The 19,221-nt window shown below is 45.3% G+C and overlaps 1 protein-coding gene and 1 non-coding gene across 6 annotated transcripts in view; both read left to right on the forward strand.

Annotated features, from left to right (window-relative positions):
• PTPRU (protein tyrosine phosphatase receptor type U) overlaps positions 1-19,221 on the forward strand; it is a 1,238,801-nt gene that overhangs the window by 460,947 nt on the left and 758,633 nt on the right. The window lies entirely within an intron of this gene.
• On the forward strand, positions 17,799-17,962 carry LOC138505290 (U1 spliceosomal RNA). Its single transcript, XR_011280105.1, has one exon. It is a non-coding gene; the product is annotated as a U1 spliceosomal RNA (small nuclear RNA).

Consider the following 19,221-nt stretch of genomic DNA (forward strand, 5'->3'; position numbering starts at 1 on the left):
CACAAACTACCTGCAATTTCCTCAATCACCCTGCAATGCACAAAATCGGAAACAATGCATTTCAAAGCTCACTCGCCCTCAACTCAGATCTTATACTGCATAATGCGTGGCAGCTTAATTCCATGTTTCAAGACTATTTTAACATGCTCAATCTGTAAAACACCGACATCATTGTCATCAATTGCCCATAAACACTCTGGTACATCAATGAATTCTGGTGCCAAAGGTCTAGTCAGGAACTGGGAAACAGAAAGTTGCTGTGGTGACTTCGTTAAATGCACTCCATCAGAAGAACAATACATTACTGCATTTAATTCCTTCAACAGATTCAACCCCAACAAATTCTCGCCACAATTCGAAGTCCATAGAAATGGACAGTGGTCCGTAAAGGGACCCAAAGAAATAGGTACCGGTGAAGAAACCGGACAGACAACTGGTGTGACAGAAAACCCTACAGAAACTTTGGCTTGCCCTGACAGTGAAATGTTTGGAACCCGTGAATGATCAATGGAACACGTCTGTGCTCCAGTATCTATCAAAAACTGATGTTTCCTATTTCCCACTACCATTTTAACGTAGGGACCTTTCTGGTTAACGGGAATAGCTGTAGGCTCCAAATCCTGCTTCGGGCAACCCTAACAAAACAAAATATCATCAAAAGGTAGCACTTCAGATAGATATGCAGCAGAAGGATGATCAAATATGTTTCTAGTATCCACACTCGAAGTTTGATTATCCTGTGAAAAAGGTTGCTGAAGATCCTGTGAAAAATGACCTCTACCAGGGCCCCCTATACCCGGTGACCTCTGGATCGTCTACCCATAATCCCAAATGTGTTATTTGACGTTTATCGAAGGACGGGGCATTGTGCACGCCAATGACCCTCCTGGCGAAAATAGGCACACTGATTAATGTTCACAGGACCCAAGGGCACATTCCCTTGTGGAACATACTGACCTCTAATCTGCGAACTACCCCCTCTGGGGCCTCTAACAATTTGCTGTAACAATACTTCAGTCTTTAAATCACCTTTTCTCTTCTCAACTCTATCTTTTTCATTTTTGACACAGTTCTCGTAGTACTGAGCCATGTGAGGTACTTCTGATTGGGATTTCGCCTGCCAAGCGCTCTTAGAAGACATAATTTGCTTTTGGATGTCAGGCAACAATCCACGCAAAAATTTGTCCACAAGTAATCTTTTCCCAGACTCTGTGCCTAAAACTTGTCCACTGAAATCCGAGAATACCTGTTTGAACCGATTAAAGAACTCGGTAGCACCCTCAGACTTTCCTTGGACACAGGCCGTAAGCTTGTCCCAAATAATTCTTTTCTCTGGAATTCAATTCGCAATAATTCTATCAGGCAAAGTTAGTATCACCTGGGGCGGTCTTTCACCAGCTGGCCTTTCCCCGTCGAGCCTAGTTATGTTAGCCCATGTATCTCCCAACCCTGGTTCGTCGTCTATAGTTCTAACCTGTTTCCACAAATCTGCGGGCAGGAGTACAGGAAACAACAAATCAATGTCGCCTAGGGTGAACAGTAAGGACTGCAAAACGGACTCTATCTCTTTATAGAACCCTATCGGATTTTTCCTAATGTCAGGAATAGACTGTCTAATGGTGTTCACTTCCTCTGCCTTGAAAACGGGACGTGAACAAACTGTGATACATAATGTGCAGGAATGTTCACAGCGACTATATTATGTGAAGGATCAGCCGCAATCTCAACCTACGGGACAAATGTCGGAGGAACCTCTCTCATAGGCAACTGAGATGTAGGCAACTCCGAACGCTTACTAAGCAACAGAGCTAAGTCGAGCGCTAAAGCAGTCGAAAAAGTGTCAAGTGAAAAAGCCCTCTTATAAATACCTGGTAACTCTGTGGGACAACTAATCTTTCTCTTTACACATTCATCCTGCAGGTACTCTATCATTACCTGTATAATTTTCCTCTGCATTTCTGGCGTATACTGACTGTATGTGTCATATACCTCACCTGGAGTTATCGACATACATGAAATCCATCTAATCGCATCTTTCATACAAATTCCTGCTTCCTCAGCTATCGTTTTACGACATGGAAAAAATCGTTTCTGTACATACATATTTTCTTCTTCGTCATCCTCATTCTGTAACCTTTCCAACTCCTTTCTATACTCGAATACCCTCTCAACATGCTCTTGTACTTTCTCCACAGAGTCTCTAGAGAATGCTAAGGTGTTCAGATCCCTCAATCCTTGTGGGAGATCTGTGTTATTTAATCTGTCCCACATTACACATAAATGAATTCCTAGTGCTTCAATAAAAACATTTTTCTCAGGAAAATTGTCCATATTAGAAAGCATGGCAAAAACATTAGCTCGATCATCTATCTCCATACAATGCTTAGCCCATGTGATCAAGTCACGTTTCTTTTCTAGAGGTACAGTATTACGAGTGACAACCCTTGAGCCCGCACCCTGATCAACTACAAGCGGTAAAAGACTACTTGGAAGAGGAGGGGCAGGCAAATTCAATGGAGGTACTGTTACTGGTATAATAGGAAGAGGCAGAGGAGCAGGTGGAGGAACAATAACTGGAAGAAAAGGAACAACGGGAGGAGCAGGAACAACAGGTTGAGCAGGAATAGCAGGAATAACAGCGGGGAGAGGCACAACAGCAGGAAGAGGAACATATGGAGGTGGTACAGAGGCACCAGGCCTTCACTCATTTAACAATTTGTCAATAAATTCATCAGAAACATGAAAATCTTTAGAAGAATAGATTTTCTGAATACCGAGTGAGAAAGCCCTATCCATATTTTTAGCCGCCTCGGACTGTTTGTCCTGATCATATAACAATGCTTTTTCAGCTTTCGTTTTATGACGGCGCGCATGTTTTTCCCTACTTTTAAGCTGCTGCAACGCTTCTTTTTTCCAATTCTGCAAAACATCAAATGCTGCAGGTCTCGCCTTTTTCTTTAACAAGATTGACTCTAAATATTCAATACGAGGGATCTCAAAACTACCATTGATTGGCCACTGAAGTTCAGAGGCATATCTGGTTTGTCTGTGCCAAATGTCATTAAATACTATACTTCCAATGCCATGCTTACAGTACATAGTACATGCCGGCGACCCCTCCTGTGGTGCCGGATGGCTAAATTCCAAAGATTGTCTATCGCTGCAGAATAATGCCCTAAAGCAGGTAGACAATTTCCTAGGCATATCTCAAATTCTTGGTGTTACCTGGTCAATAATTGTGTCTGCAGATACAATGCCACAAATTCAAATTTTCAGGGTTGAATTAAGAGTCGGGTCACGACTCACCTGAACAAACCTAAGGAGGTCCGATCGGATTACAAAGAATTTACCTAACTAATTTTACCTCGTGTTTGGTGATTTCGGCAAATCTGCCCACCTCGAGAAGTGGACCCTCGTCAAGATGCCGTCTCGGGCCACACGCTTATCGTCCAAGGATCGGGTCGTGCAGTGCTGCTGAGGTGTCGTGTCTCATTCAGTGGGGCCCCTTATGTCACACCGTCCGATCCCGGTCCGATAGCGTGCGTCAACCTTCAACAATCTGGCATCAATCTTGAGGGTCCCTATTCGGGCGCCAACTGTAAAAACAAAGAAATAATATGAGGCTGGGTAGCCCAAAAGGAAATACACCAAACACAGGTTACAAAGGAACACACAAAGGTCTTTATTTTTTACTAAACAGTTACAAAAAGTCAAAGACAAATCGGCCCTCAGTACAACACAGCGAACTCCAGCGTGGTTCGGTGTGCTCAGTGAGTGGGAATATACATTGAAATAGTAAGGCTTTTATACAATGTTCAGCATGATGTCCAGCCCTACTGCAAGTTAATATTACTCTAATACATTACTGATCTAGGGTCCATGCCAGGTTCGCTTCTAATTTGTTTGTCTATATGTATCTAGTTCATCTTTGGTTTACACATCAACAAGTCATAATGGCAACAGTGTATTCTCTAGGTTTAACATTAAGCCTTAGGACATAGTTTATACAATGTAGTTAAACAGGCATTCCCATTCAGTTATTCAAATGACATTGCAGTTAATATATGTTCATGGATCAGTTTTGTTGACACAGGTAATCCTTGATCTACAGGTCAATGAAGGACAAGGTCTCATTACATGATCCTAACATTTAGCCTATGGCAGTTTAAACATTAACATGTATGTAGTGGTCAAGACGGCCAAGTTACAAACAGAAAAACATTTCCACCATTTTAACTCACAGGGTGACTTTGCAAAGAGAGAGAACCTAAAACGGCGGTTTACATTGATTCTAGGGTCAGGACCTTGCAACACGAATTTCCTCACAAGTAGCTCACGAGCAGCTTGGCGTAGGCCAATATACATATATTCAATGCAATAGGAGGCATGATATAATTTCTAGTTTGACAACTCCATCTTACATGGGTTTTCTGCATCTTCAATTGTTCAATACTTGGCTCTTGCAGATGTTTTCTCCTTGGCTTAATCTAATAAATATGTCTTACGTACATGGCTTATCCTTTTAACTGCCCTTGTGTTTTGCAATTATTACTTGAAATAGCATCCTTGATCCCAGGCCAACAGGCAACTCCTTATTCCTCACGCAAAGCTGTTTTCCAGCGTCTCCTGACTCTGCAACTCCGGTCTGTCTGAGGTAACTTGATTAGTTTTAGTACGAGCCCGATGTCCATCATTCCATCATGACCACTCTAGCCATGTTATGTTTTCCTCGGCAGCAAGCTTCTATACGTCTCATCTACCTTGCATATTTGCGTATATACGTTTATTAATCAGCAGGTTACTTTATCTTCTTTGCGTATATGACTTCTCCAGATTCAATTACATGTTTCTCTTGTTATTTCAGTTATGTCTTTGTCTTTAAGTATTTGAATATTTTTTCAGTGAGTCTCTGTATCTTTCCTATGTCGTCACTCTGCCCTTGTCAAATTTCACTTGTAGCTCTATAATGTCCAATGGTCTGTGCAGACATCCTTCCACTCTCTCAGTGCGAGGGTACATTTGATACGGTTGTCTGAGTGCATATCATCTTTGCCCTCAATATGGTATTTAGATGATATCTGGTGCCCCACATGAGGCTCTTCTTCTGCTGTTCCAGTATGATGCAGGGCAAGGGGCGAGAGCTAGAGATAACATGTCCACCTGCTCCACTACACACTGTGCAAGTGAATACAGGGAGCCAGATGAACACATCTAAGTAGGGTTCAGTTCACCCCACAAAAAAATGAAAAAATTGGGTCTGAATAGAGAATTTTATATAAAGATGAAAAATTATTTAAACATAAAAACTGATATAATATGTTTTAAGAGTGAGGACTAGCATACAAGATTTATAAAACATTGTTTACTCAAATGGATGTGGGGGAGGAGGAGAGATGGAAGGAATGGTGTAATGTGGATGTGGGAGAGGGTAGGAGATGCAGGAATAAAGGCTACTCACACAAGAGAGGTCCCTGGTGCAGAGACCAGTCCACCACTGCTCTGAGGAACCCAGAGGCCCACTGGGAAATTGCCAAAGTTCCCTGCAGGCCAGTCTACCACTGCTCTTTGGAGCCCAGAGGCCCACTGAGAAATCTCCAGAGTTCCCCATAGGCAGTCCACCACTACTCTGAGGGACCCATAGGCTCGATGGTAAATCTACAGAGTTCCCTGTAGGCCAGTCCACCACTGATCTGAGGAACCTCAAAGGCTACTGGGGAATTGCCAGAGTTTTCTCTAGGCCAGTCCACCACAGCTCTGTGGAACCCAGAGGCCCACTGGGAAATCTTCAGAGTTCCATGTAGGCCAGTCCTCTACTGCTCTGGTTCTGCTCTAATAACCAGGATCGACAGCAGGGACCATAATTCCTTTGGAGTGAAGGCCTTTTTAAGATTCACTCCCGATGAAGGCCTTGCTACCATCACTGTTCTGAAAGCCATGCCCTGCCAGTTGCTGTGTGTTGTGGCTACCTCGTCATCATGTGCTGGGTGAAGGCCAGCGCCGAATTCCATATGGACCCGTTCAGTGAGCTGCCGCCAGATTGAAGCATGTTTAATTCATTGCCGGGCGTGCTCAAGTTTAATTTTTTCTTAGCGGTGGAACTACAGCAACTGCTCTTTTCCAGTTCAGTAACGAGAAGGCCATCTTTCTCCGGCGAGACCATCCCTTTGTCCCAGACCGCCCAGATTTTTTTAATTAGCCTCTGACAAATGTATTTCATAAATAATTTGACACGGGCGACGTTTGCCGCTTCGCCTCGCTGAGGCCATACCTGTTTACTGAATAGGGAGATCTCTTATGATAGCGCTCACAAAAAGGTGTTAATGTATTCTGATACATCCAGCGGACTCCTTAATATCCTTTCCAACCCATTGCCGGCGCCATCTTCCTGGCGATAAGCCTCCAGTCAGACTTTATCTATCAATCCGTCGCTTGCTTATATTGTGTTCTTTCCTAGATTAATAATCACATTTCTATCCAGTTCCTCTTGCAGAATCAGTCCATCTTCTAAGCGCTTTAGGAGAAGGGATTATTATTAATTTACTCAATGCCTCGACATCGGAGGGGTGACTGCAGACCTTAGCTCCTTGAAACACATGAGGCCTTTCAGGCGATGTGCTGGTTTCTGGGGAAGCCAGAAGATTCCAGGACTGGCCTGGGAGGCTGGGCGGGTTGGGAAGAGTCGATCACTTGTCTCTCAGGCCTATGCTTACAATTTGCTACTTTCTCTAATTGGACTTCGACGAGTGCCCCTTCCTGCCTCGCACAAATCATTGCGAGTGAGTGACTTCTATCACTGAAAGACTTTGGTGAATGTAAAGCGTTTGTTTGGTATTTCTCTCCTAAATGAAGGTGTTAAGTCCCTACAATCCTTCACACCAGTGCAAGTTACACACACTCAACTTCTGTTTTTTGTCAAGGTTTTTGATGTACGGAGAACATCTCAAACGCCACCGATTTAAACTTCACAGGACATTAACTGGTAATGTACTTACTTTCGAGTAAATATATATTTATTTATTTATTATTTACAAATAAATAAATATGCAATGTCTAGATATGCACACACTCATTAAGGCGTGGTGCATACATAATAGTGTACACGGAATTGTAAGATGTTTCAACTCTCTTGCAAGTATACATGTAGCCAGAAATATAAGGTGATGTAAATTCTAAACGTAATGGGGGTAGATTATTTTGCATAATGGAAAAATAATGATGGGTATTATTTCTTCAGGGCAGTTAAGATGTGCTTAACATTGTGGGTAATAGCGCAGTGTTCGGAATGGCTGTCGTTTGATTCTGGAAAGGTGTCCAGCAATTGCATCCGGCCCTTTGAGTGGAGGAATGGGAAACTCAAGACCTCAGCTGTCTCCCCAAGGCTTCTTGTAATGGCATTAAGTGTCCACTGATGTCACAACTAAAAGACGATGACATAAGTGTACACTTGCAGGTGTTTTCGGTACAATGACCCATACGTATGGAGAATGCTATTATACTTTGCAGTTCAGGTGACCTAAGGAAACTCAAAAAATGGAGGGATGGTTTAAGAGCTTTTATTTTCAGAGTTGTTGGGTGCTTGCAGGGCGGTGGTATTTGCTGCCGGGTGATGAGATTAAAGGGGTCTTTTAGATGTTCCCTCAATCTTCCCGGCACTCCCTCTACCCTAGGCCAGACTTCCTTAACACCCAAGGTCAAAATGAAACACTCGGGCTCAGCACCCCCTGCTTTCAAGGCACACTTCTCTCCCATCAAAGGGACTAAAGGCTGCGCCCTCTTCTGCCCATCTCCCCGTGGGACCCCCCCAAGGGGTACCCTAGTCTAATCCTATTCAAATGCTGGTTTTCTCAAAGAAATGGCGTTTCGTATTTCTCAGAAACTCTCCCATGCACTTTCTCCCTCTCACTCTGGTTCACTCCTCTCCATTACTCATGCCTCTCGCTCTCTCTACTCACACACCTCATGCCTCTTCTCTCTCCCTGGTCTTCTCACTCTCCTCTGCCCTTCTCTTCTCCACTCTAAGCATTTCACTACTCCACTCACTCCCCAGTCTCACTGCTTCTCCCAAACTCACTTTTCCTCTTTACCTTCATCCCTCTACTACATGCTTTCAATCTCCCTCCCTACGCTACCATTCCCTCACCCACTCTCCCAATCACAGCTATACTCTTTGCTCGGCTCCCACCTTCCATCCGCTGTATGCTTTCCTGGTCCACCAGCATGCCTCCTGACCTCACCCAAACATCCCACTCACTCCCCAGTCTCACTGCTTCTCCCAAACTCACTTTTCCTCTTTACCTTCATCCCTCTACTACATGCTTTCAATCTCCCTCCCTATGCTACCATTACCTCACCCACTCTCCCAATCACAGCTATACTCTTTGCTCGGCTCCCACCTTCCATCCGCTGTATGCTTTCCTGGTCCACCAGCATGCCTCCTGACCTCACCCAAACATCCCACTCACTCCCCAGTCTCACTGCTTCTCCCAAACTCACTTTTCCTCTTTACCTTCATCCCTCTACTACATGCTTTCAATCTCCCTCCCTACGCTACCATTCCCTCGCCCACTCTCCCAATCACAGCTATACTCTTTGCTCGGCTCCCACCTTCCATCCGCTGTATGCTTTCCTGGTCCAGCAGCATGCCTCCTGACCTCACCCAAACATCCCACTCACTCCCCAGTCTCACTGCTTCTCCCAAACTCACTTTTCCTCTTTACCTTCATCCCTCTACTACATGCTTTCAATCTCCCTCCCTACGCTACCATTCCCTCGCCCACTCTCCCAATCACAGCTATACTCTTTGCTCGGCTCCCACCTTCCATCCGCTGTATGCTTTCCTGGTCCACCAGCATGCCTCCTGACCTCACCCAAACATCCCACTCACTCCCCAGTCTCACTGCTTCTCCCAAACTCACTTTTCCTCTTTACCTTCATCCCTCTACTACATGCTTTCAATCTCCCTCCCTACGCTACCATTCCCTCGCCCACTCTCCCAATCACAGCTATACTCTTTGCTCGGCTCCCACCTTCCATCCGCTGTATGCTTTCCTGGTCCACCAGCATGCCTCCTGACCTCACCCAAACATCCCATACACTCTCCAGTCTTTATGAGCTTTTTATGCCGGAGTCTTCCTGGGGTTCCTTCATCCACATACCCCCCAATTGGCTATGCCCTCCACCTGACTCTGGGGCCCAGCCGGGATCAGTCTTTTCCCCCGGGGTGGGTCTTTCCAGTGCAAAGACATGAATCCCCTGTTGGCACGCCCCCTTAGGCTCCACAGAAAACTCAACAATCTCTGTAACAGCCCCGGCTGGGAATTGGGTTGGTGTCTTGCTGTTTCCGTGCTGCGGTGAGTGCTCCTTGTCTCTTCACAGGCGTCGGGTTACCGGACTCGGCCGGGATTGTATTGTTTTTCTTTTGTGACACACTGAGCATGTTTGATTTGGCAATGCATTCTGGTGGTGATAGTTCTAAAAGAAAGCAGAAAGGACTAGAGCCAGAATGAAGGTACGTGGCTTTGGGTGATAGAAAGTGGTAGCACTCATCATATGTACTTCCTGTTTAGTGGGGTTTCAGGAACTGCCCCCCACCCCCAACTCCCTCACTACACCCCTGGGGTAGGACACACTCTGGCATTCAGCCTGGTAGGAGGTCTACCCCATGCTGAAAGGGGTCCCTGTTCCCACCTGGCAGAGCCAAGTCCCTGACCGTCACATAGGCTTCATTCTGAAAGTGGCAGTAATGGTAAAAACCAGTCATATTTTAAGTAACAGTTATGATTTGAGATTGCATGGTGTATTTACCACACGGTAACCCGAAAGTACTGCATATGGTAAACAACACTCTTTTACCTCATGACGTAGTTCATATGCACCTCATGCAGGTGGAATTTGAAAATTAGGAAGTAATTACAGTACCACATGTATTTGCCATTCCCACAATATCCATAGTGTGGCCCTGAATTAAGGTTGTCACTCTTATTGTGTGATTGGGACATGCGTCCAATTCCTTTAAACCTTGGCCTGTGGTGTGTTAGTGCAGTATCCCTACAAAATATCCTCACCAAAAATATTGCCATATATACGGCCGTTTGTCTCGCCATAGCGAGCGGTGGTTGCGGGGGGGTCCCCCGCACGTTTTAAAATAATGCAGGGGTTGCGGGGTTGTCCCCCGCAGGGTCCATGGGTCAATATAAGCCGCAAACATATGGCGATATGTTTGTATTGCAATATTTGTGCAGGGATATTAACACATGGAACCGTTAGTGCTTGCTTTTCGAATTTGAGAGATTAACCTCCTACAATGATGACCTTGCATACCACTGGGCATGGCAATTTACTGCAGTCTATACCGGCACAGTCAATCCCCCGCCGCTTTTAGGGTATGTTGGAAGTGGTGGTCTAGTATGCAGTACACCCCCCGCCCCTATTTGTTTTTTTTGCTTGTTTATTTACTGCAGGCATCTTGGCATCCAAATCTGGAAGAGCCAGTCCCAGATGTGAGCTGTTGCCCTGCTGCCAGGATTGGCAGATAAATATTTTGATCTGAGCTGGCAAGAGCAGTGGCACGAGGCACCGGTTGTCCGTGCCAAGGCGGATGTGGAAAATCTTATGCCGGGTAGCTTGGTGGCGGGGGTCCTATTTTCTTGGGAATCGGGCCCTGGCTCCCGGTTCAATGCAGCTGGTAACACTTGGCATAGGCTGGCACCAGTGTGGGTGGAATTCTGAAAACAGCAAAGTGCTACTGTAGCAGCAGGAAGCTTGTCTTCCCATAAATCGCCCAAATTCAAACATGTTTGTTTTTGTAATAGTTTCTGCAAATTTCTATCCTAAATTACAAGTAAATGTGTAATTTTATCTATAATTTATTATTGCTGTATTTTATTAAGGGTTTTTCACTCTATTATTTTATAAACACTTATATTACTCTAAAATTCATCATATCCCTCACTCGGGCATTATAAAATTGCTGCGTTTATCCTTGCAGCCGTGCCCCTTGCCACGCAACTCACCACATTACGCAGGCAAACAAATTAAAAAAGCCGTAGACCCTAAGGAGTTTTCCAACTCCGGGCCCATTTAAAACCTTGCATTCCCCAAAAAGATGTGCATCTCTCGGCTTTGCCAGGCGGGGCTTGCCCCCTTAACTAAATATTCAGAAAAGAGCCCAAAATCTTCCCCTGGGTTAGAATGGCGGTGGCACAATGACAGCATACCTTAATGCAGGTGCCCTAGTGGTACCGATATGCCCAGATGTGGGTCCCGTGCCTACTGGACCTAGAGAACCAAGCTGCTCCTCACCGATGAAGCCAAACAAGGCCGAAACAAGTTTGGGGATGCTTGTGGTCTTGTGCAGAAGGGATGTGATCAGTGCTTTAAGTGGGCCGGGGCCAGCCGAGCTCCTGCAAGTCACCCACCACAACATTGGCAGGACACATTATCCTGCCGCGGCCACAGCCGCGGCAGGAGTTGGACCCATGGGCGTAATTATAGGGGGGCCAGGGGGTTTTATCCCCCCCAATTTCTGTGGCATGCCTCTTTGTCCCCCCAATTTATGGAGGGAGGGCAGAGGGGCCACAATCTTCAATTATGTAATTGGACAGCGTGAGCCTGGCTGAGGTGCCCAGCAAGTTCTGCGCTGTCTCATTACATAATGCTGAGATGCTTGGCAGCCACGCTGCAGCACATTCAAGGCTGGGATGCCCTGCATGGCTCAGTCCCTCACCCTGCCTGGCCTGACTCAAGTCAGCAGCCAGGGTGCTGAACTGGGTGTTGCAGGGCCTTGCGCCTGTGCTGCCATGCTAGCAGCAGCACTTTCAGAGGTCGCAGCGTAGAGAATCGCTTTCCGGCTTTGTGTTCATGCAACACACAGACAGTAACTAGGAAGCTCATTCAGTTTGCTGATTTCTGTCTGGAGGTGCATGAGTGCGAAGAGGTTAGGTCGGTGTAACATGAGACCTTGCCCGGGCAGCATTTGAAAGCCGAGCAGAGGTACTTTAAAGAAAGAAAAAAAAAAGAAAATTGATGTGTTTGTTGGGGGGTTGGGATGCAGGCTGATCCTAATGAGGGTGTGTGTCACATTTGGACAATGTGAGTACACATTAAGGCCCCAGGTATGAAGACACACTAACAATAACAAATGATGCACTCTCTGTGGCAAGCCACAGCTCTGCAACGTCTCAAAAATGAGTCTTGCCACTTTTCAGATGCTACTAAAGCACCACCAACCTAATTTCAAAATGAAGTTGGCGGAAGGTGCACCCTCCCCCACGTAGAGTGGAAAGAGTCAAGTTGAGAAAATCTGTCACCCAAAACTGTTGTACTCTGCAAATTCTGCTAAATGAATTTGAGTGCTATACGCCTTCCAAACATGGTGAACATTTGTTAAGCAGTTTTTGCTCTAGGTGCGCAGAAGGAACTGTATGGTATTTTGAGTTAAAAGCACACTTTTAGGAGCCCTGTGTAATTTTCCCCCTGCCACCAAAGATAATCGTCACCAAACTGGCAAAAAGTATTACAAGTTTTGCAGACACTTTTTCAGGACGGTTTGGTGCAAATTAGTAAAAGGTTGTCATGGTTCTGGTTACAGGCCACCAACAACTGCTTCACTTACCAAACTAAGCAGGGGAGAATCCAGCATTGTAAAAGTGAGGGGGAAGGGTTGGGGGGAGCTACAAAATGCAGTGTGTCGAATTCCACATGGTCTCATTTGTACCCCCAAACCGCCCACCCCTGCCCCAATCTACTTTTTTTGGTAACATTAGTGGAAAATGGCATTTTAACACACAACAACAAAAATAAAACTGCAGGATCATTCCAGATGCAGGAAACACATTTATTAGAGCTCTGTCCAAGCCCTCTGAGGCAAAATCCATGCAAACCTCCTAATTATTATATGGATTGCACCAACAGAAGTGACTTCACAGAAAAGGACATTGCTAGGCGCACCATCAGTCCTTGATACTTGGCGGCACCATGGAAGTGATTTCAGAATAAGTTGCCATAAATAAGCCAAGTGACAAATAACTTTGTGGTGCAAAATACCCAAATTGCACTTTTTTCATATGTGGAGCAACACTATAGTCATTAGGCTTTTACATTATAATACCATGAAACATTAACATAAGCTTTGAAGTGAATGAGTCACTTGCAGAGCTGCAGATACGGCACACTGTGATTAAATGATTTGCTCAGGATCACACACTTGGTGAAACTGGGATGTGGACAATTTAAGCGACCGTACACATCTTTGCAGGTTTAGTTAATGTAGATAGTTATTAAGGTTTTGCTTTACATTTCATGGGCTGAAATACTTTTTTTAAAGCAAAGCCTTGGAAGCAAACCACATTACATAATAAACTAGCCTTTCACAGTAAACTAACCATACACTATATACATTGTCATAGAAATATGTTGAGCAATAGGAGTACGCCTTTTGTTTTATTCTCCCCATTCTGCATGCAAAGTCACATTAGCATCATGTAGATTAATGTGAGCCTAACACATCCCCCTTGGGTGTTAAAGCCATAGTCATTATTTCATAAAGCATGCATCATTATGTACCCTTCTCACTTCTGATCACTCCCTTCCATTTACATTTCTAAAGGGACAAAAGTCCCTGCTAATAGTACCCCCCTCTCTCCCATCAGTGCCTAATCACTCACATTGTAGTGCTCTGTTGATACAGAGCAACGTGAGGACCTTCTGCAGCCGGAGCGTCATGGGACATTGTCCTGGCAGCGGGACACCTCTACCATTTGGAACGGGTGATGTGTCCTGCCAGGACAATGAGCGTGCTGAGCAGGAATTGCTCAGCACACTTTGGCCTGCCAGCGGGACACTTTTGCCGTTGGGAGCCCTCTTTGATGTGCCAAATGGGAGAGTTGTCTCAATGAAAAATGTCCTGGTCTGGCTCTTAAAAAGCCACGGGGTGCAGCTTTCCCCCCTCCCCCCGCACCTCTTCCACTTGATACTCGACTGCTTGGTGCCATTTCAACACAAGAAAACATACCTTAATTTTAATCAGTCAGAATCTTGTAGAAAAGTTCTATCAGAACGTACACATATAAGGTGCTTTGCAGAACCTAAGTTTGCAGATATATGGCATTTAAAAATTGATACCAAGTATACTTGCTCACCCACTGCATTGCATCAACTGATGGCTTCTGCCTTTGAATGAAAGGAACAATCAAGGGAATTTCTGACATTTCAGTGAATATGTTCTTTTTGGCCATGGCTTTATAATTCAGCTAGGTCAAGTCAACTTAGCCCAAGGTTTTAGGGATCAGGGGTGATGAAGTCTGGTCTGCTCAAATGACGTTGCGCCACTGTTTCCATGTGTTATTGTATATGTACATATAAATGTTATGTGCACATAGTGTATGTCAATGGAGGTGCTGGGTGCATTTGTGTGTGAGTGACAGTGTACGCAAGCATATGTGTGTTGACTTTTGTGTCTCAATCAATGATAAATAATGCATTGTTTGTGTGTTCTATTGGAATTAAGTTTGTGAATGTATGTTATGTCACTGGGTGCATGGCAGGCCGGCTGGAGATGTGTGGGGCCCAATTGAATTTTAAAGATAGGCCACCAGTCTTATGAAAGTTATAACAGAGTGTCAGCAATGGACCCTTGTAGTGTAGTAGTTTAGTGTTATCCCTTAGGGATTTAGGTTGTTTGACCGAGGTACAAAATCGCAGCGAAATTGACCGTAGTCATTTTCGCCGTGAATATGTTTTTACCTCAGTACAAAAAACCAAACGCATGTCCCCTCCAAACCGCCAGTACACCCATAAACTCCCCTACGTACCTTTTCTCCATCCGCCGCCTCTCCTGTACCCTGCAGCGTCAGATCCATCCATCTAAGGCAGGTCGGATCTGACACTGAAGGGTCAATTTTTCTTCTTCTTTTTTGTTGGGTCCCCTGCCACCAATGCTGAGGAAGCGAGGGACACCCCCTCAACCACCGAAGTCAAAAGTACTGAACATAGGGAGCGGCCGACACCCCCACAACCCCAGTTCTTCATGTTGAGTATCCTGAGCTTCAAACTAATGGTGGTGACTGAATTCAGTGAAATCTACCATTCAGCCAAATTTGATTAAACAATTTGACCGAAACGATCCCTAAGAGCCACCACCTGACCTCCCTCCACCCTGTCCCCCCAACATTTTCAGCAAAGTTACTCCACTGGTTGCACCTGCCATTTTCGAGTCATGCAAGCTGACAGAAGAGCCAGCCAGCCACAGATGTGGCTGGCTGGCTCTTCTGTCAGTCAGTGTGACTACCTCCTGTGAAACAGGAGAAAGTTAGTGTCCTTTCGTTTCCCCCTCCCCAGGTCATGAGACGTCTTTGACCCTGACGAACCTGGGGACTCCATGCCATATTCCTGTGTTTATAATAGATGGCTTGAAAAGTACACAATTCATGCCATCTTTTATAAAGCTTTGCCGACGAACAAAGACTCCTCTGACTTTGTCCATCGTGAAAGCTTTATAAAAGATGGATTGAATTGTTTACTTTTCAAGACATCTTTTATAAACATACAAATGTTTAGAAAGGATGCCTGTAAAAGTATTCAAATCTATAGATGTTATATATTTGTGTGCATACCTTACTATAGTTTGTGTACTTTTCAAGCCATCTTGAAGTACACAAACCATAGTAAGGCACGCAAACAAGTATATTATTGTGAGCCTTTATATATTTATGTGTGTACCTTAGTATGGTTTGTGTACTTTTCAAGCAATCTTTTATAAACATAGAAATATGTAACATATTTCTATTTTCATAAAAGACGGCTTGCGTACACAAACCATAGTAATGTACGCATACAAGTATATAAATGTGTACATGCATTTATATATTTGCTTGCGTACCTTACTATGGTTTGTGTACTTTTCAAGCCATCTTGAAGTACACAAACCATAGTAAGGCACGCAAACAAGTATATTATTGTGAGCCTTTATATATTTATGTGTGTACCTTAGTATGGTTTGTGTACTTTTCAAGCAATTTTTTATAAACATAGAAATATGTAACATATTTCTATTTTCATAAAAGACGGCTTGCGTACACAAACCATAGTAATGTACGCATACAAGTATATAAATGGGTACATGCATTTATATATTTGCTTGCGTACCTTACTATGGTTTGTGTACTTTTTTAGGCCATGCCCATCCAGCAAGCCATGCCCTGAAATGAGTGCCCCGCCCCCCTCAATTTCTTACCCCACTTAAAGCCCTGGATGTGACCAAGAAGTTCGGGCTGGATCTCCCCTTTTGGGGTGGAACCGAGCCTGATTTGCACATGGTCCTTCCCCTTTTGTAATGGCATGGCAGGTGAAGAATGATGGTCTAGAACAGGGTTGTCCAACATATGGCCCGCGGGCCACAATTTGGCCCTCCAAGCCACTTTATATGTCCCACGAGGCAGATTCATTTATTTATGCAATGTTTGTTGGGTACCTGTGTCTGACAAACATTGCATAAATAAATAAACTGGGTCATGGCTGAGGACCGGATTGTGGTGGAGAACTGTAACTGCCTCTGGTGACCCCTTGCAAATGTGAGACCTGGAAAAAGATGTGGCAAAAGACAATCTCCTTTTTTAGAACATTATTCTCTGAAAGTGATTCACTTTCACTACAGGTTGACACTACCTTCAGGCCAGAGGCAGTTAGAGTCCTCCACCACGACCCGGTTAATTTATTTATTTATGAAAGGTTTGTCTGATACGCGCACCTGGCAGATTTATTTATTTATGCAATGTTTGTTGGATACCTGTATCTGACAACATTGCATAAATAAATTAAACGGGTCGTGACTTCTGGGACTGCTAGGGCTGGGTCAGTGCCTGCCTTCTCAACCTCGCTTAGCGGGGCTTCCAGAACGGGCCCAACCCCTGCCCTTTTGCTTGCAGCTTTCCCCTGATTTATTGGTGAAAGAAAGAAAAAGTTAAGTGTGCGCGTCAGGTTGTTTGCACACAAAGCCCCTGGTCTTGTAGCAGAGTTTCTTTTGCTACAGTCAAGAGGGCCAGCCCTGAGCAGCTCAGTGGTCCACAGCCCTGATGTATTGGTGAAAGAAAGAAAAAATCACGTGTGTGAGTAGGTTGGTTGCGCACAGAGCATCTGTTCTTGTAGCAGAATTTTGCTGCAGTCAAGATGGCCAGCATTCACTGGAGGGGTGAAGTGCACAGGCGCCTAACCCCAGACTTGTGCGCCCCATGATATCAAGTGCCCCTGTTGTTCTGGAAGACACCCTGCCCTAGCTCTATTTTCGTGCTCAGGCCCTCCAACCTTAAGAAGGCCCAGCCAGCTCCTGGGAGCGGGCGGGCGGATGGGGCAGGGGTGGCTGGCTACCAGCTGCTGCCGCCAGCCCCATCCAGACACCGATCGGGCACGGTCAGGCATTGCCTTCACAGCGTTGCCATGTCCTGCTGGGTGGCACCCCACCTGAGACACTCTTGTTAAGCGGGGTGACCTGTCGGCCCAGGAGGGCCATGGACCCATCTTGGGCCGACAGGCCAGTGGACACACTGCACCAGGCCTGCTCGCATTCCGACTGCAATCGGAATGCAATCTCAGGCAGAGCAGGGCCTGATGAAAGGAACTGTGCTACAATGTGCCTCTTCTGCTGGGCTCTGCCTGCCGGAGCTTCCCCCTACACGTGGGACAGGCAGCGCTGCAGAAGCTCAGGGCTTCCGGGAGGGCTGAGGCTGGGTCAGGGCCTGCATTCTCACCCTCACTTAGTGGGGCTTCCAGAACGGGCCCAACCCCTGCCTTCTTGCTTGGAACTCATATTTACCTGGCAGTGGAGAATCTGTGATCAGAAAGGCAGATCTCCCAGGATGAGGCTCATCCATTGCACATCGGATTTGCTGACCCCTGCAATGTCCGCAAATGCGGGATACTCGACTGCATTCTTTCTGGTAGTGGGGGACTGCGTTGGCGCTTTCCCCTGATTTCTTGGTGAAAGAAAGAAAGAGTTAAGTGTGCGAGTCAGGTTGTTTGCACACAGAGCCCCTGGTCTTGTAACAGAGTGACTTTAGCTGCAGTCAAGAGGGCTAGCCCTTAGCAGCTCAGAGGACCACAGTCCTGATGTATTGGTGAAAGAAAGAAAAAGTCACGTGTGTGAGTAGTTTGGCTGCACACAGAGCCCCTGGTGTTGTGGCAAAATGTATTCTGCTGTAGCCAAGAGGGCCTGCGCTCTGAGCAGCTCGGGTGCCCACAGGCCACATTTATTTGTGAAAGAAAGAAAAGGTAAAGTGTGCACAATGCCTGCTAGGCTGCTTGCACACAGAGCCCCTGGTCTTTTGGCAGAATGTATTTTGCTGTAGCCTCCTGTTCCTCCCCTCCATTGGCCTCCTCCTCCTTCTGTCTGACTCAAAATCACAAAAGGAACCATGCTTGCACTAAGCGCGCAGTCTGAGCAATGCATGTGTTGCTGTGTGTGAGAGTGGCACAGAAGCGTCCCTGTAAAACATTGCTAAACTACAGAGAACACCTTATCAGGCAACCTGGGTCTCTCTGGGCTCCTGAAATTCAATCACATCACACCCGCTTTAAAAGTGTTGCACCAATTCCCTGTTGGAGACTGGGTTCACTTCACAGCCACTCACACCAGACTCTTGTCAGCTATCTGAAGTGGTTATCAGCAAAATAAATATAATTAGATTTTAGCTCTAGTTGAAGAAGCTTCTGCTCTCCTTTGCCAGAGAACTTGTGTTAATTAAAATGTATGGAGATTGAATCTGATACAAGCCTATCGCCTACAATGGGACTTTGACCCAACAGGTATAACTCAAACCAATTGGAGCAGAAGCTGAGAAAGCGTGAAAGATGCGAACCCCTGATTTAAATGGCTCGAACTGATGAGTCCTTTTTGGCTAAACACAATTAGAGCCTTTGACTCACTTTCCTGTTTTCAGTTTTTTTTTGTTTTAATGTTTTTTTTTAATTTCCTTTACATTGATGTGATAATATTCAGTTTTTCATGTTTGTTCGATTTGAATTTGGTTCAAACCGCTACAGTTGGATCTGATGCAACTCATTTGGACCACAAATCAGGCGAATTGGCTGTTTTAAATCTCAGTTGGAGACCCTTCCAAGTCAGCTATGTAAGCGTTCTACTAGCACTACCATTATTTTAACTGTTCAAACCATAATTTGAGTTCAGAACATTAAGAGTATCTTAACCCTTACTCCCTTATTCAACCATAT

The sequence above is a fragment of the Ambystoma mexicanum genome, chromosome 11 (assembly GCF_040938575.1).
Source record: "Ambystoma mexicanum isolate Mex_15411 chromosome 11, UKY_AmexF1_1, whole genome shotgun sequence".
In the NCBI taxonomy this organism is placed as follows: Eukaryota; Metazoa; Chordata; class Amphibia; order Caudata; family Ambystomatidae; genus Ambystoma; species Ambystoma mexicanum.